The sequence below is a fragment of the Lathyrus oleraceus genome, chromosome 5, assembly GCF_024323335.1.
Source record: "Lathyrus oleraceus cultivar Zhongwan6 chromosome 5, CAAS_Psat_ZW6_1.0, whole genome shotgun sequence".
In the NCBI taxonomy this organism is placed as follows: domain Eukaryota; kingdom Viridiplantae; phylum Streptophyta; class Magnoliopsida; order Fabales; family Fabaceae; genus Lathyrus; species Lathyrus oleraceus.
In genome coordinates this window covers 575,531,377-575,545,414 of record NC_066583.1, presented here as the reverse complement: position 1 = coordinate 575,545,414, position 14,038 = coordinate 575,531,377, and the positions used below count along the sequence as shown (strand labels likewise).

The 14,038-nt window shown below is 36.3% G+C and overlaps 1 non-coding gene across 1 annotated transcript; it reads left to right on the top strand.

The window, feature by feature from the left end:
* The first annotated feature begins 12,096 nt into the window (after positions 1 to 12,096).
* Positions 12,097 to 12,168, top strand: TRNAH-GUG (transfer RNA histidin (anticodon GUG)). Its single transcript has one exon. It is a non-coding gene; the product is annotated as a tRNA-His (tRNA).
* The last annotated feature ends 1,870 nt before the right edge of the window (positions 12,169 to 14,038 follow it).

Here is a 14,038-nt window from a genome sequence, read left to right as displayed (position 1 = left end):
AACCATAGAGGAATGCATAACTCAATAAAGACACACACTAATGCTATTGTGAGACTTATGAATTTGTTCCTTAACTTAGGTGCATTTATTTTGATGTTGCATGCATATACCACTTAATTAAGTTCTGGCCTCATCTGTCACGACAAAACATATCAAACTCATACATTAGATGAGTTCATTAAATGGAACATTGTCCAATATATTCTTTCACTCCATGTTAACCCTTAATAACATTCTCTATCTTCCACATTCTTAACCATGTGACACATTATTATTTTATTACATTTTCTCATGTATACTTTACAACTTCTTGTATGAAAATTATTATGCTTAATACAATCTCCATGGGATCGATACTATTTCTTATCACTTGCTACTAATTTGACTGTGTATACTTGCATGTGTAAAATAACCATCAGTTAGATAATGTTGTGTCCCAATGTAATGGTAATAAAAGTTTAGGTCCATATGAGTTCAAATTCTCATTCCAAAAAAGGTTATTGATTCTAGTAAAAGGTGATCTGGGGATCGTGTTTAACAAATTTCATTACTTTGCATAACTGCCTCGTATTTTTGCTTCCTAGTTTGTGACTTTGAATCCAAAAGTTAAACCTCCCCCTCATTTGGGTAAATTTAGGATGATTTCTTTGGTGTGACCTTTATACAAGCTTGTGGCTAAAGTGTTGGTCACTTAACTTAGGGTGGTGATGGATAACCTAATTTCCCCTAATCAAATGAATTTTCTTAAAGAGAGGATGTTGGTCGATGGAGTGGTGGTTGTTAATGAGATAGTAAACTTGTCCAAGAAATCTAAGAAAGACTACCTTATTATTAAGGTGAATTTTGAGAAAGCGTATGATTTAGTTAGTGGGAAATTTATGGATTATATGCTTATCATATTTGAGTTTAATGAAAAGTGGAAGGATTGGATGAGAGTTTGTGTGTTCACCAATAACCTTGTGGTGTTGGTTAATGGGTGTCCAACCCAAGAGATAAGTATCCAAATAGGATTGGAACAAGGAAATCCATTAGTTCGCTTGATTTTTCTGCTTGTGGCTGGGAGGCTTAATGGCTTAGTTTGTAAGGCTGAAGAGATTGGCCTTTACTCAGGTTTTAAAGTGGGATCGTCTAATTGGTGGTATCCCGTCTTTAGTATGAAGATGATACATTCCTTGTGGCAGATATTTCCCTTGGAAATATTTGGATTATTAAGGTGATCCTTAGAGGGTTTGAGTTGGAGTCAGGTTAATTTCTTTAAGAGTAGTCTTATAGGGGGTTAATGTAGACCTAATTTACCCAATTTTTCTATCTTATGTAAGTGATTTCCTTAATTGTGAGATCAAAAACCTTTCTTTTAAGTACCTTGGATTTTCGATATGGCTACTTGGGACCCTTTAGTTAATTTGATGACAAGGAGAATCCATTCCTAAAAGCACATATATGTTAGTTTAGGAGGTTGGAGGTCCTTATTAATTTTGTGCTTAATTCCATTTTATCTTCTTTTTATCCTTTTTAAAGATGTCTGAAAAGGTTTGGAAGAAGCTTGTTAGGTTATATATAAGGTTCCTTTGGGGAGGGTGAAAGATTTATCTAAGATTCCTTGGATTAAATGGGATAATGTTTCTAAACCTAAGAGTAAATGAGGGGGACGGGGGTTTGGAGTTAAGGATCTCAGACTAATTAATATAGCCATTATGGCTAAGTGGATATGGATGTTGCTTATAGGTGCATTAGATTTGTTGTCATACCTTAATTTTGTTATACCAAAATTTATTTATTCATTTGCATTGCATACATTGCATTTTTCACTCATCAAGTCAATAAGGAAGACTTGTGCACCATGAGTACAAGGTTCCCAATTTGTGCATCCATAATTCCACCTCTTCATTACATTTTAGTTTGGTCTTTTTTTCTATTGATTATCTTAGTCCTTGTTTACTTATCATTATTCATACCATCTTGTGCATCATAAGTAAAATGAAACAAAAATTGGGTAAATAAATCATAGTCCAAGTCCATTTTCTTTCATTTTCATCTCATATGCATCACAAGCCATGAAATGGAGTTTGGATTTGAATTTAAAAAATGAATTAAAATTTTAAAGCCAAGTTGAATGTCAAGCATTTTTTTTGCATAAGCATGTATCATACATTACATGACCATGATACTCTATTAACACATCCATCAAGCCAAAGAGGAAATAGTTGGATTGAAAAAATAAGGAATCAATGATCCATTGATACACATACTAACATACATGAACATTTTCTATAACATCTCATGCCATCACACATCTATCCATAGCCATGAATAAAAAATTTAAAATCAAAATAAACAAAAAAGGTCAAATTGACTAAGTTGCAATATACGTGAGTTGCGTTCCATGGTAACATTACATACATCACCATATCATACACGAAATGGAATTTGAAATTGGAATTTAAAGTAACGGAATAAAAAACAAATTTTGTTACAATTGAGTTCTGAATTTACATCAAACCGTGCATTGCATACCACCCTCAGTTACCATCCATTGTTATATACATTACCATGGCATAAACATTGAAAGCAAATAAAAAAAAATTCATTTCAATTGAAGCTGAGTCTTTATACACATGATTCACGCGAATTACATGTAAAAATACATTGCATCATCATCAAATATTTACACCATACATACATTGCAAACATATGTGAGTGTCAATTATACAAATCACTATCATTGCTAATACATACATTACACACTCCATGAGCCATTACACCAGGTGCAAGTTACTATGCCATACCATTACATCTACATCCCCTTACATACATCAACCCTCATGTACATACATTACACTCACACGTTTTATACCTTCACACTCACACTTTTGCTCATCCTAAAGTCATGAATTTCATCATCTCTCCACATGGTCACTTTCCCCCCAAAACTTTCACACGAGCATCACTCAACCTCTCATATTCACATATATAAACCACTCTCCTCCATTCACTTGGAAACACTGAAAATCCATAAGAAATGCTGCAAAAAATGCATCCCAACCAAATCACTTTAAATCTCTTTCAAAGGCTCCCCAAGCTTCTCATTAGAGCTTGAGAGAGCTCGAGCTCAGCAATCCTGTCGTGCCATAAGGAGAAGATGAATGAGTATTAAGAAGATAGCAAAGTCTCAGAAGAGCAAACCGAAGACTCACCTGATGTGAATTTGAGCACGCCAGAGTGCTCGCCGGAAATTTGGAAGTTCTAGATTCCGACAAGGCGTTCTTCTTCTTTTTTTCTTCCCTTTTAATGTTGTTATACGTAGTTTCTTACATATTTATTGATTCCCTTCCTTCCAATCGATGTAATCATGATATAATTTTACAGGAATATTAAAGTGAGGGGTTATGGTTTATTTTGGGGAAAGCCCGATCTAGGTTTGAGGTTGTTGTTTTGGCTTTTTAAGTGTTTGATTTGTGTTTGTGAGGAAAACTAGGGAAGAGTTTGTGTTGACGTTATTCTGATTGGGGAGAAATGTTGAAAATCTAAGAAAGGGTATGAGATGACATTCAAGTGTTCATCTCATTGTTCTTCCATTTCTTAAATTTGATGAAAGAAGGGTTGAAAATGTGTTTATGACTTAAGAGAGAGAGAGAGAGAGAGAGAGAGAGAGAGAGAGAGAGAGAGAGACTACATGCACATTCCCTTCCTTTTGTTCCTCCCTCATCTCATCATGTTGCCACATGTGGCACCTTTATTGACTGTCATATTTGTATACTTTTATTTCTGACTAAGGGTCCCATGCAAGGACACCTACTGCATTGCCATGCACCCTCGTTTTCTCACTCCTAGATCTATTTAATCGATGAATCAACGCGTGAGGTTGAGTCAACAATTTTGACTCCCTTGGCCATGTTGACTAGGTCAATGCCTTTTTTGGCCTTCACATGGCTATGAGTCAATTATTATTCATGCTTCATTTGTATCTATTTGCTCCTTTTTTTTGCATTAGCTTTTTCTTATTTATTTTAGTGGGCCTTTAGCCCACTTTCTTTCATTCACATATCACTCTTAATTATCACCTTCCACCCATTCCCTCTTCATTTTTCTCTATTATTCCATTATGTTTTTTATTTTGGTTAATTAAAACATCTTTTCAATAATTAAAATCAAACATTTTTCAAAATAAAAACTCTTGATTAATATCGAGATATTCAAAATTAAATTCAAACCTTTTTTTACCAACAACAAGATCATTTTCTAAAACAACGCGAATCAAAATGTTTGATCTTGTCAAGTTCTTTGCAAAACTACAAGTCTCAAAAACTTTTTTACAATAAATAATCGGTTGAAAAACGATTAGTTGGACGTACTTGCCCCTCCTAGTCTCCGAATGTTTGGATGATGGTCGTATTTAGCCCACCGCTCGAATACTCGTCTTTCGTTCTAAAATACATTAAATAACTGAATCTAGTTCATTCAGTCGTGGATGGAAAAGATTTGTTGGACGTAATTGTCCTCCCTAGTCCCTAGTATTTATGTGATGGTCGTACTTAGTCTCCTACGCGAGTAGTTGTCATCCATTAAAGAAATATGATCTAATTCACCTCACAAATTTCATAAACAACATGGATGAAAAATGATTAGTTTGATGTACTTATCCCTCCTGGTCCCCGAGTAATTGGATGATGGTCTTATTTAGCCTCTCGTTCGAGTACTCTTCATCCTCCCAAAAATAATCCCAATCATCAAACTCTCTTTTTCTCCTTAGCGCGATACCAATACCTTTTCATAAACGAAAGATGCTCTTCCATTCCGAGACGACGTGAACTAACGCTTCAATCCTCCCATGTGTGAGTAGCAAGCAACATTGTCTGATCAAATGGAATTAAAACACGATCTACGAGAATCCGAATACTATTTATCCATTTTGACGCAATGGAATAGCAATGTTCCCTACTTCCATGACTGGGTAGCAATCAATGTTTTTCCTACTCGAATGCGAATTAGGCATCCCTTTCTAAAATCGACCAACACACAAACATTTGCTACCCCAAACTACGCAGCCTTGAGTTTCCCATTGCACCTGGGGATACATAGGAGTGGGATTAAATGTCTCGCCCTACATTATAATAAAAAATCAAAAATATCTATTTTCTTGCTAAGAACTACGTAGCTTTGAATTTCTCACCGCACCTAAGGATACGTAGGAGCAAGACTCGCAATCTTGTCAAACACCCTAATAAAAAATCTTTTTTTCGCCTTTTCTCTTTTATTTCAAACTCTTAATAACTAGAATAAAACAAATAACATAAGCTAACATTCTATTCGGAAATATAAAAAAATGGTTCTCGTTGAGTACAACGGATGTGAGGGGTACTAATACCTTCCCCTCGCATAACTAACTCTCAATCCTAAATTTGGTTACGACGACCATTTTCTTCCTTTAAGGGTTTTATCGATATTTTCCCTTTTCATTTGGAATAAGTTTAGTTCGGTGGTGACTCTGTTATCATTTCGAGCGTGCCAACTCCTGTGGTATTTTTCATGCCGCGATACTCATGGTATGATATTCTTATAGCTAGGTGTGGTGCTTCATTGTCTCCTCTTTTCAAGGGGGGATGACATTGGGGTTCCGATCTACTTCAACTTGGTGGGAAATTGTATCTCTTCTTGGTCTAAAGAGGACAACACTTCTAATTTGTTTGATGATGGTATCTGTCGCATCCGCGAAAAACAACCGGCGGGCTAAAACAAAAAACAACACAGAGCCGCCACTGCGCGTTATTTATCCCAAGATAGGGAAAGGAAACGCTCAGAGAAACCTGGAAAGGAAATGGTCTCGCGACCAAAGAGAAAGGGTAAGGGAGTCGGTTACGCAAGGGGAAGGTATTAGCACCCCTCACGTCCGTCGTACTCGACGGGATCCACGCTCTAAGAAAAGAAAAGGTTGCTAAAACACCACACACACACACGCACCGAAGACAACACATGTGGGGTTAAGGGGGAGAGAGCTCGATAGGACGTCGCATCCTATGCCTACGTATCTCGTCTGGAACGAGAATCAGAGCTGCCGTAGTTCGGCTCACGCACGCCAAACAAGCAAACAGAAACACAGGCAAACATGGAGCCTGAATGCCAATCACTGGACTTACATCAGCATCCGAACCAAAACGCACACAAAGAGGCAAACGTGGAGCCCGCCTGCCAATCACTGGACTTACGTCAGCATCCGAACCAAACACACAATCAGATAACAAGTAAACACCCACAAAAAGAAAAAAAAAAGTGCCCGGAGAGACCTCGCACGGTCTCCTGCCTACATACCTCGTTTGGAACAAGGATCAGGGCGATGTAGTTCCCCTGAAAGGGAAAGAAAATCTAGCCAGAAACCAAGGGAAGACACACTACCAGGGAGCTGGACTCGAGCCTAGTGTTGTCATGCATCATTGCCCTACGTTGAGGTTTTTACCTACTTGCACAACTGCAATCTAATCCTATCCAGGAAAGAAGCAAGCATACAAGCATACAAGCATCAATAGATCAAAACAAGCATTTCAAGCAAGTATTCACATAGCACACACTATAACCAGTCAAGTGAGGCTCAAACAATGGGTTTGACTGCCGAAGCAAGTCATCTGTACATGGGTAGTATTCGCTCTTAACCTTGCCATTACGGGGCTAAGGTGAAGCAGATGAAAGGTGAGTGAAGATTAGACTTCACAGCTCTTATCCCTGACCAGGGAGAGCTTCAGACAAAGGAGCGTGGGTCCAGAATGGAGGGACCCTTCTACGCTCAAAGACTCTGACTCGATTGTGCAACAGCACAAGATCTTGGGTTTGTGTCCCAATGCATCAACACACAGCCGTGTGAGCAGAGGGACGACTCACAGAATAGCGGGGGATAGATTGCATATCCCTTGGATTCCGCCAATTGCCTCATAGAGGTCTTCACCTGCTTGGCACAAAAGTAAACAATCACAAACATCGCCTCTTAAGGAGGACTTCAGACAGTTGCCTGGCCAAGTAACAGGCCAGGTCTTCCAGACTACATGGAGAATAGAAGTCCTACCTCAAGTGGTTTAAAAACCAAGCAGCAGCAAGCAAGTTCTTAAAGAACTGTAAGCGACTAAATGTACCTGAAATCAATCAAGTATCATCAGTACTCAGACAAACCAACAGTAAACAGCAAAAGTCAATCTATACAGACAACACAAATTAATGCACATAAGTGCAAGCTATAAGCTCAAGCTCAAGCATCAAACCTACAACACAAAGCCGATGTTAGTTTACAACATCAAACAAAACTCAATTTAATCAACTTGCACTTTTTCCTTTAAGCCTTTTTGCATTTCAACCTGAAAATCCACACCAAATGTGAGAAACTAGACCACTAGGCCAAGCCTAGGGTCCAAAGGGATAAAAAAACAATCTAAACAGCAAGCAAAACCAATCCAAAATCACATTCAAACAAATAGAAAGCAAATGCAATTGGTCTCATGCTCATATCAATCACCATTATCATTTCATGCACAATTTAACATCAAACACGCAATTTGCAACTCCAAAAGACCAAACAGAACTATCTCACTCAAAAGCATATCAAGACAATTCAATTAATTCCACAAAAATTCAAACCTAAACAGGACTCATTCAATGTATAGCATGTCAATTTTCAGCTCAATTGGACAAAAGAAAGTAGGTCAATGAAAATCAAGAAGTCCAGACACATTTATTCAAGCCAATTCAAGGCATCCAAACAAGCATCCACTTCAATAATTCATAAAACAGTGACAACATATTAGAAATGAATGGGATCAAAACCATGATGTCCTACAATGTGTCTATGATGCTCATGTCAAATTTCATCTTCATCCAATACCATATGAGAATTTCACAAAAGAAATACAAACAGGTGTCACACAATGTTACCAAATGATCACACAGTGAAGAAAATTATCAATCAATTTGAAAATACAACCAACAATTCCAGCAAACTTCACATGTTATCTTGACATATCAATGTTCATTCACACAAAATTTCAGCTCAAATCAACATCTCTAGGCCAGGCAAATAAAATCAGAAAGTTGACCTAGCTTGGTGTGACACAAATTGTCACACCTTAATTCAAAAAATCATATCTCCATCACCAAGTATCCAAAAATCACAAACTTTACATGGAAATCACCATCAACATATCCAAAATAAGCACAAAAATTTTCATCCATTTCTTTACAAGTATGAGCATTTCATGATAGATATGGCAAAGTGTACCAAAATGTAACACATCAAACAATCCCTAAGCATTTTATTTTTATACACGTGCAAAAAATCCACAAAAAATATCATTAAATTCTACACATTCTCATGAGCATGGCACAAAAAATCTCACAAAATTTGGATGAATTATGAGTGAGATATCAATTTTCTAAGTTGTGGTAACAAAATTGAAATTGAAATAAGAAAAAGAAAATGAAATAACAAAATAAATTGAAGGAATGGCATTGTTGTAATATTAACGTGCCAGGCAAAAACGACGTCGTATGGCTTAATGGCAACGAAATGTTCCTATTGGCTCCTGAGCGCGGCAAACAAAGATTCAAACAGCCAAGGCAATTACATGGATCAAACGCAACAGTTCAGCATCTTCTTCGCGCGCTCACACATGTTCATCGCCTTCCAATTCGGTTTCGATCATTCCTCAACCAAAATTCACAAACTCTATATGGTTGGAAAGGTCTAAGCATGAGGATTTCTAATATGCAACTAATTCATCCTAATTCTAACTGTAGCTCACGGATCGAGCGATTTAGGTTTTGCATTCAAATCTTAAAATCAACATATCTCGACCTATAGTTCACTAAATCAAAAACTACCTACATCATGATCATCTACATGGAAGGCACTACAGAACGCATGTAACAATTGAAGCAAACATTGAGGTCGAGTTTTGGTACCTTGGATGAAGCAGTTGATGTTCTTGGAGCTTTGGCACGTGATTCCTTAAAACAGATGAAGGAGAAGCTATAGGAAAGTGAATGCAATGCTTAGCTTGGTCCAACGTTGATCCAAGTGCAAGAAATTTCAATTCACCATGGATGAGCTAAAGATGAACAATCACGATTTGGCCACTTTCTTGCTCCAATTCTTCAAAACAGTCCAAGCCAATGATCCATGGAAGATGAAGCAAAAGGAATTTCGTGAATTGGTGAAGAAATGAGGAAGTTCCAATGAATTTTGTTGATGAAGCTTCTTGATGAATTTTGCAATTTGGAGGGAAAAACAGTTGTAAGTTCTTGAGATTTGTGATTGTGATCCAAATTCAGTTATGATTAATGTCTTATACTTCCACTTAATCCATTCTTTAATCACTAATTAACCAAAATGCAATGGATTAGCTTAATGTGAATTTTCAATGCAAGGGCAAAATGGACATTTCCCCCTAAGCCTTGTGACAGCTGTATGACAGCTCACACACTCTCCAATTATCAGTTGTGATGTGTTGGCATTGGTCCCACATCAATTGGCCTTGTAATTTTCATTTTCACTATGCTATGCCAAATTGTGTATTTTCAAGTGAAGTTCCAAAATGGCCTATCCAAATATTGAACTTTGAGCACTTGTGACAGTTGAAACAATTTCTAATTTGCATTTGTGAGGTGTTGCAAAAACTCCCATGCCAAAATTCCAAGTATTTCTCCATTTGGACCATTTTGCCCTTGGGTTTTTAATTGTACACTTGAAAATTGACCTTTTGCATTGACCATTTTTAATGAATTCCAATTATGCACCATGAAAGTACATGTCAAATGGAGTTTGCACATAAAAAGATCACTCATTTTGGAAACTCCATGTGAAAGTTATGCCACTTTGATTATGGGTCATTTTTGAAATTGAATGGACCATAACTTGCCAACCATACATGGGAATTTCAAGTTCTTGGACTTTTTGGAAAGGTGAGAACAAGATCTACAACTTTCATGTTGAACAAATTTTCATTTGAAGCTTCCTTGGACATGTAATATTTGAGGTCAAAAACTTTCCATTTTTGGAAACTTCCATTACCAGTCACTTTCTATTTTTGGCAATTTTTGTCCTGACTTTATTTTCTCCATTCTTGAGCTTTGACATGTCAAATAACACTTGTTCCAACATGAGTGAAGTGTATCCAACTCAATCCCTCCTCCAAATCCATTAAATCATGCACAGTTGACCACAGTTGACTTTTTCAACTGATAGATGAATTTGGCAATGCATAGATCAAACTGAGCTCCAATCTTCTAATGAAATGGCCCAAGGATGAAACCCTAGCCTCAATAATCTCAATAAAACCATGGGATGATCCCCATATACATCATAGACCCCATCTCCTGATCATGCCCTGATTGGCCCAATGCAACTGATTAGGGTTGACCAGTGGTCAAAACCCTAATCTCAAGGAATATGCCCCAACACCTGATGATGGCAAACCATGATGATGATGATGTATCATTTCAATCAAGATGAAGACCAATCTCCTTTGAGAATCACAAAACCCTAATTTGACACACCAACCTTCAGATGATTAATGATCAGTCCAAAAACCCTAACTTGCATATGACCTCTTATCTCCTGATCAAGACTTAAGAGGATGACTTGCACAATGTAACCACATGATATGCAATATGCAATGCCTAATGATCTAAAAATGATATGCAATATGATATGCTAATCCCAAGAGAGGAGGGCAAATTTTGAGGTGTTACAGTATCCTTATGTGAGGTAAGGTTAGGCATCCAAACTTTCTTCTGGAAGGGACCTTGGTTAGGACTCATACCCCTAAAGTTCAAGTTCACATATCTCTTTACTAACTCCATACAATCATATGAGATGATGGGATAGATCTGTAAGATGGATAAAAAGGACATGGTTCAGGATTCCAGGTGAATAAAATCCTCATTTCTTAGAGAGTTACGTGTGTTTAAAAATCTTCTCTCCATGCTTTGAGTTGTTACTCTTTTTCTATAAACATATAAGTGGATCCATAAGCATATAAGATAGGGATTTTTTTCTCTATAGCCTATGCATATGAAATTCAGTTTGATGGCTCCCTCTCGTCTCCTTTGACTGAGAATAAGACCACCCTCTTATCTGGGATATCCAGGATCCTTCAAAAGTGAGGGATTTCTCCTAGAAGCTTTTGCATGATAGGTTCTATTCTAGAGAGAAACTGTACAAAAGAAAGGTGATTACTTATCCTATTGAAATCATTTGTTCTTTTTACAGGGATTCAATTGAGTTAGTGTCCCATATATTTGTTATATGTGAGTTAGATTTTTTTGTGGGGTATAGGATCTTACAGTGGTTGGGTCGCTAGGTGGCTCTTCCTAGTGACCATAAGCTTCTCTTTGAGTTTTTTCTTTCTTTAGATGGTAGGGCCATGTCTAGGGGTGTTTTTTTTTATGATCAGACACGTTGTAGTCTTGACCATTTGGAAAGTACGTAAAGATTTCAACTTTATTGGTGTTATAAAAACTATGAAAGAGATGGATGATAAGAGTATTTGTTTTGGCCTGGAAATGGTTTCTATGTAGATCAGGGGTGAACTCAGGCACATACTTTATCTGCCTTCATAATCCTATCCTTTACCTTAACAAATAGAGGATCGAGTGTTTTCCTTGGTTCTGAGATATGTTCCGGTATTTAGTTTTTATTTTCTCTTGGTTGAGTATGATATGTTGATGGTGGTTCTGGTGACTTGAGCTCTAACCTGAAGCCTAAATGGTGGGTCTTTAGGTGCCTGGGTTCCTTTCCTTGCCTTTAAGTTTTTGTTTGTTATTTCTATTGGCTATAGAATATATTTCATGTTAAATTTTATTTTTTTACTTGCTTTCGTGATAGTCCTCTTAACATTTCTCGTGCTTTAGGATTTTATTTTTATTTTGGTGAATTTCACCTTTTTTTAATATGTTATTTTGCCATTAAAAAGTTGTTTTGCAATGTTAATGTTTAGTATATTATATTATATACTGTGTATTTACAATAATATTAATATAAACTTTTACAATTATAATTTAAATATTACTTTTTAATACCACTAATTTAATTAAGGAAAACATTATTGAATAAAACATGCTGTGGCTGTAGTTTAGTGGTAAGAATTCCACGTTGTGGCCGTGGAGACTTGGGCTCGAATCCCAGCAGCCACAAAATTTTAAATTTAAATTTTTATCTACAAATTGAATGTATTTTTATTCATTAAAATTAATAAACTAAATTATACTACTCTTTATTTATATTTCATATCATTCTCACCAAAACTTAACCCACTTTATATTTTTAACATAATAATGACTAGACCCAATTATCATCAATTGTGAATATGACACACTAAAAAAAATATGATTTTGTTCATAATTTACTCTTCTCCTATTATTCAAAAATTTACTTGGTCGTTAGAGCTAACCTTGCAGTTCCTACCCACACAACCACATTAGAGTAGCTTTCACCACAACATCGAGAATCCACACTAACAACTTTGGTTCCACCATAGAACAATGGTACCAAATGTGGAAATAAACCTCTGATTCCCTAAAATTTCCATGATCATATCTCTTTTGATTCCATCATATCTATATTAACTTGATCAAATCTCCTCTAAGTTAAATCTCATCTGCTTTTTCGAAACGCTAAGATGGAAATAAGTTCGAAAGTCACTCCCAAAGTTTCTTTGAAATACTTTAAGTCAATATCACCTTTAGTCTTCCCTATATACACAATCGGTCAAGATCCATCCAAAAAAGAAGAGTCCCAATCGATAGATCTTCTTAAATTAGCAACGTTAAGCAACAAACAAATTCTTTGATTTCCAATTTTTTATTTTATCTACAAATTGAATGTATTTTTCTTCATTAAAATTAATAGACTAAATTATACTACTCTTAAATTATATTTCATATAATTCTCACCAAAACTTAATTCACTTTATATTTTTAACATAATAATGTTTTGGACCGATCACATGTCTAGTAATGACTAAACCCAATTATCGCTAATTGTGAATATGACACACACACTAAAAAATATGATTTTGTTCATAATTTACTCTACTCCTATTATTCAAAAACTTACTTGGTTGTCAGAGCTAACCTTGCAGTTCCTACCCACACAACCACATTAGAGTAGCTTTCACCACAACATGGAGAATCCACACTAACAACTTTGGTTCCACCATAGAACAATGGTACCATATGTGGAAATCAACCTCTGATTCCCTAAAATTTCCATGATCATATCTCTTCTGATTCCATCATATCTATATTAACTTGATCAAATCTCCTCTAAATTAAATCTCATCTGCTTTTCCGAAACGCTAAGATGGAAACAAGTTCAAATGTCACTCCCAAAGTTTCTTTGAAATACTTTAAGTCAAGATCGCCTTTAGTCTTCCCTATATACACGATCGGTCGAGATCCATCCAAAAAAGAAGAGTCCCAATCGATAGATCTTCTTAAATTAGCAACATTAGGTAACAAACAAATTCTTTGGTTTCAAGACCATGCATGAGAAGGTGGACATAAATCCTAATTTGATAATTCCATTGATCATTACTGCTACCATCACAAATCACTTTGTCTCAGGAATCCTCGTTGATGACGGAAGTTCCTATAACTTGATATATCTCATAATCTTCATAGATTTAGGCTTAAGGAAGCAAGATTTGAGGTCATGTGAAGACCAAAGTATCCTGGAATTTAATGATTCTTTTTCCCATCCATGTGACCATGTGAAATTACTGGTTTCCTTGGGAGAGAGTTAGAGTGACAAAATTGTGTATGTTCACTTCTTTGTGATCCCATGTCAAAGTGTCTACAAAGGCATCCTCGACCGACTATTTTTGGCAGATCTAGACTGTATGACCTCCCTATCCACCTGAAGATAAATTATCCCAATGACTTTAGCCGACCAGCTGTAATCAAATTTGACGTGCGCGAGGCAAGACAAATACATGAAGCCATATTGAATACTTCTCTATGGGAAGCCGTCATCCTTGAAGAAATAAGCAAAAAAGCCTGTAAA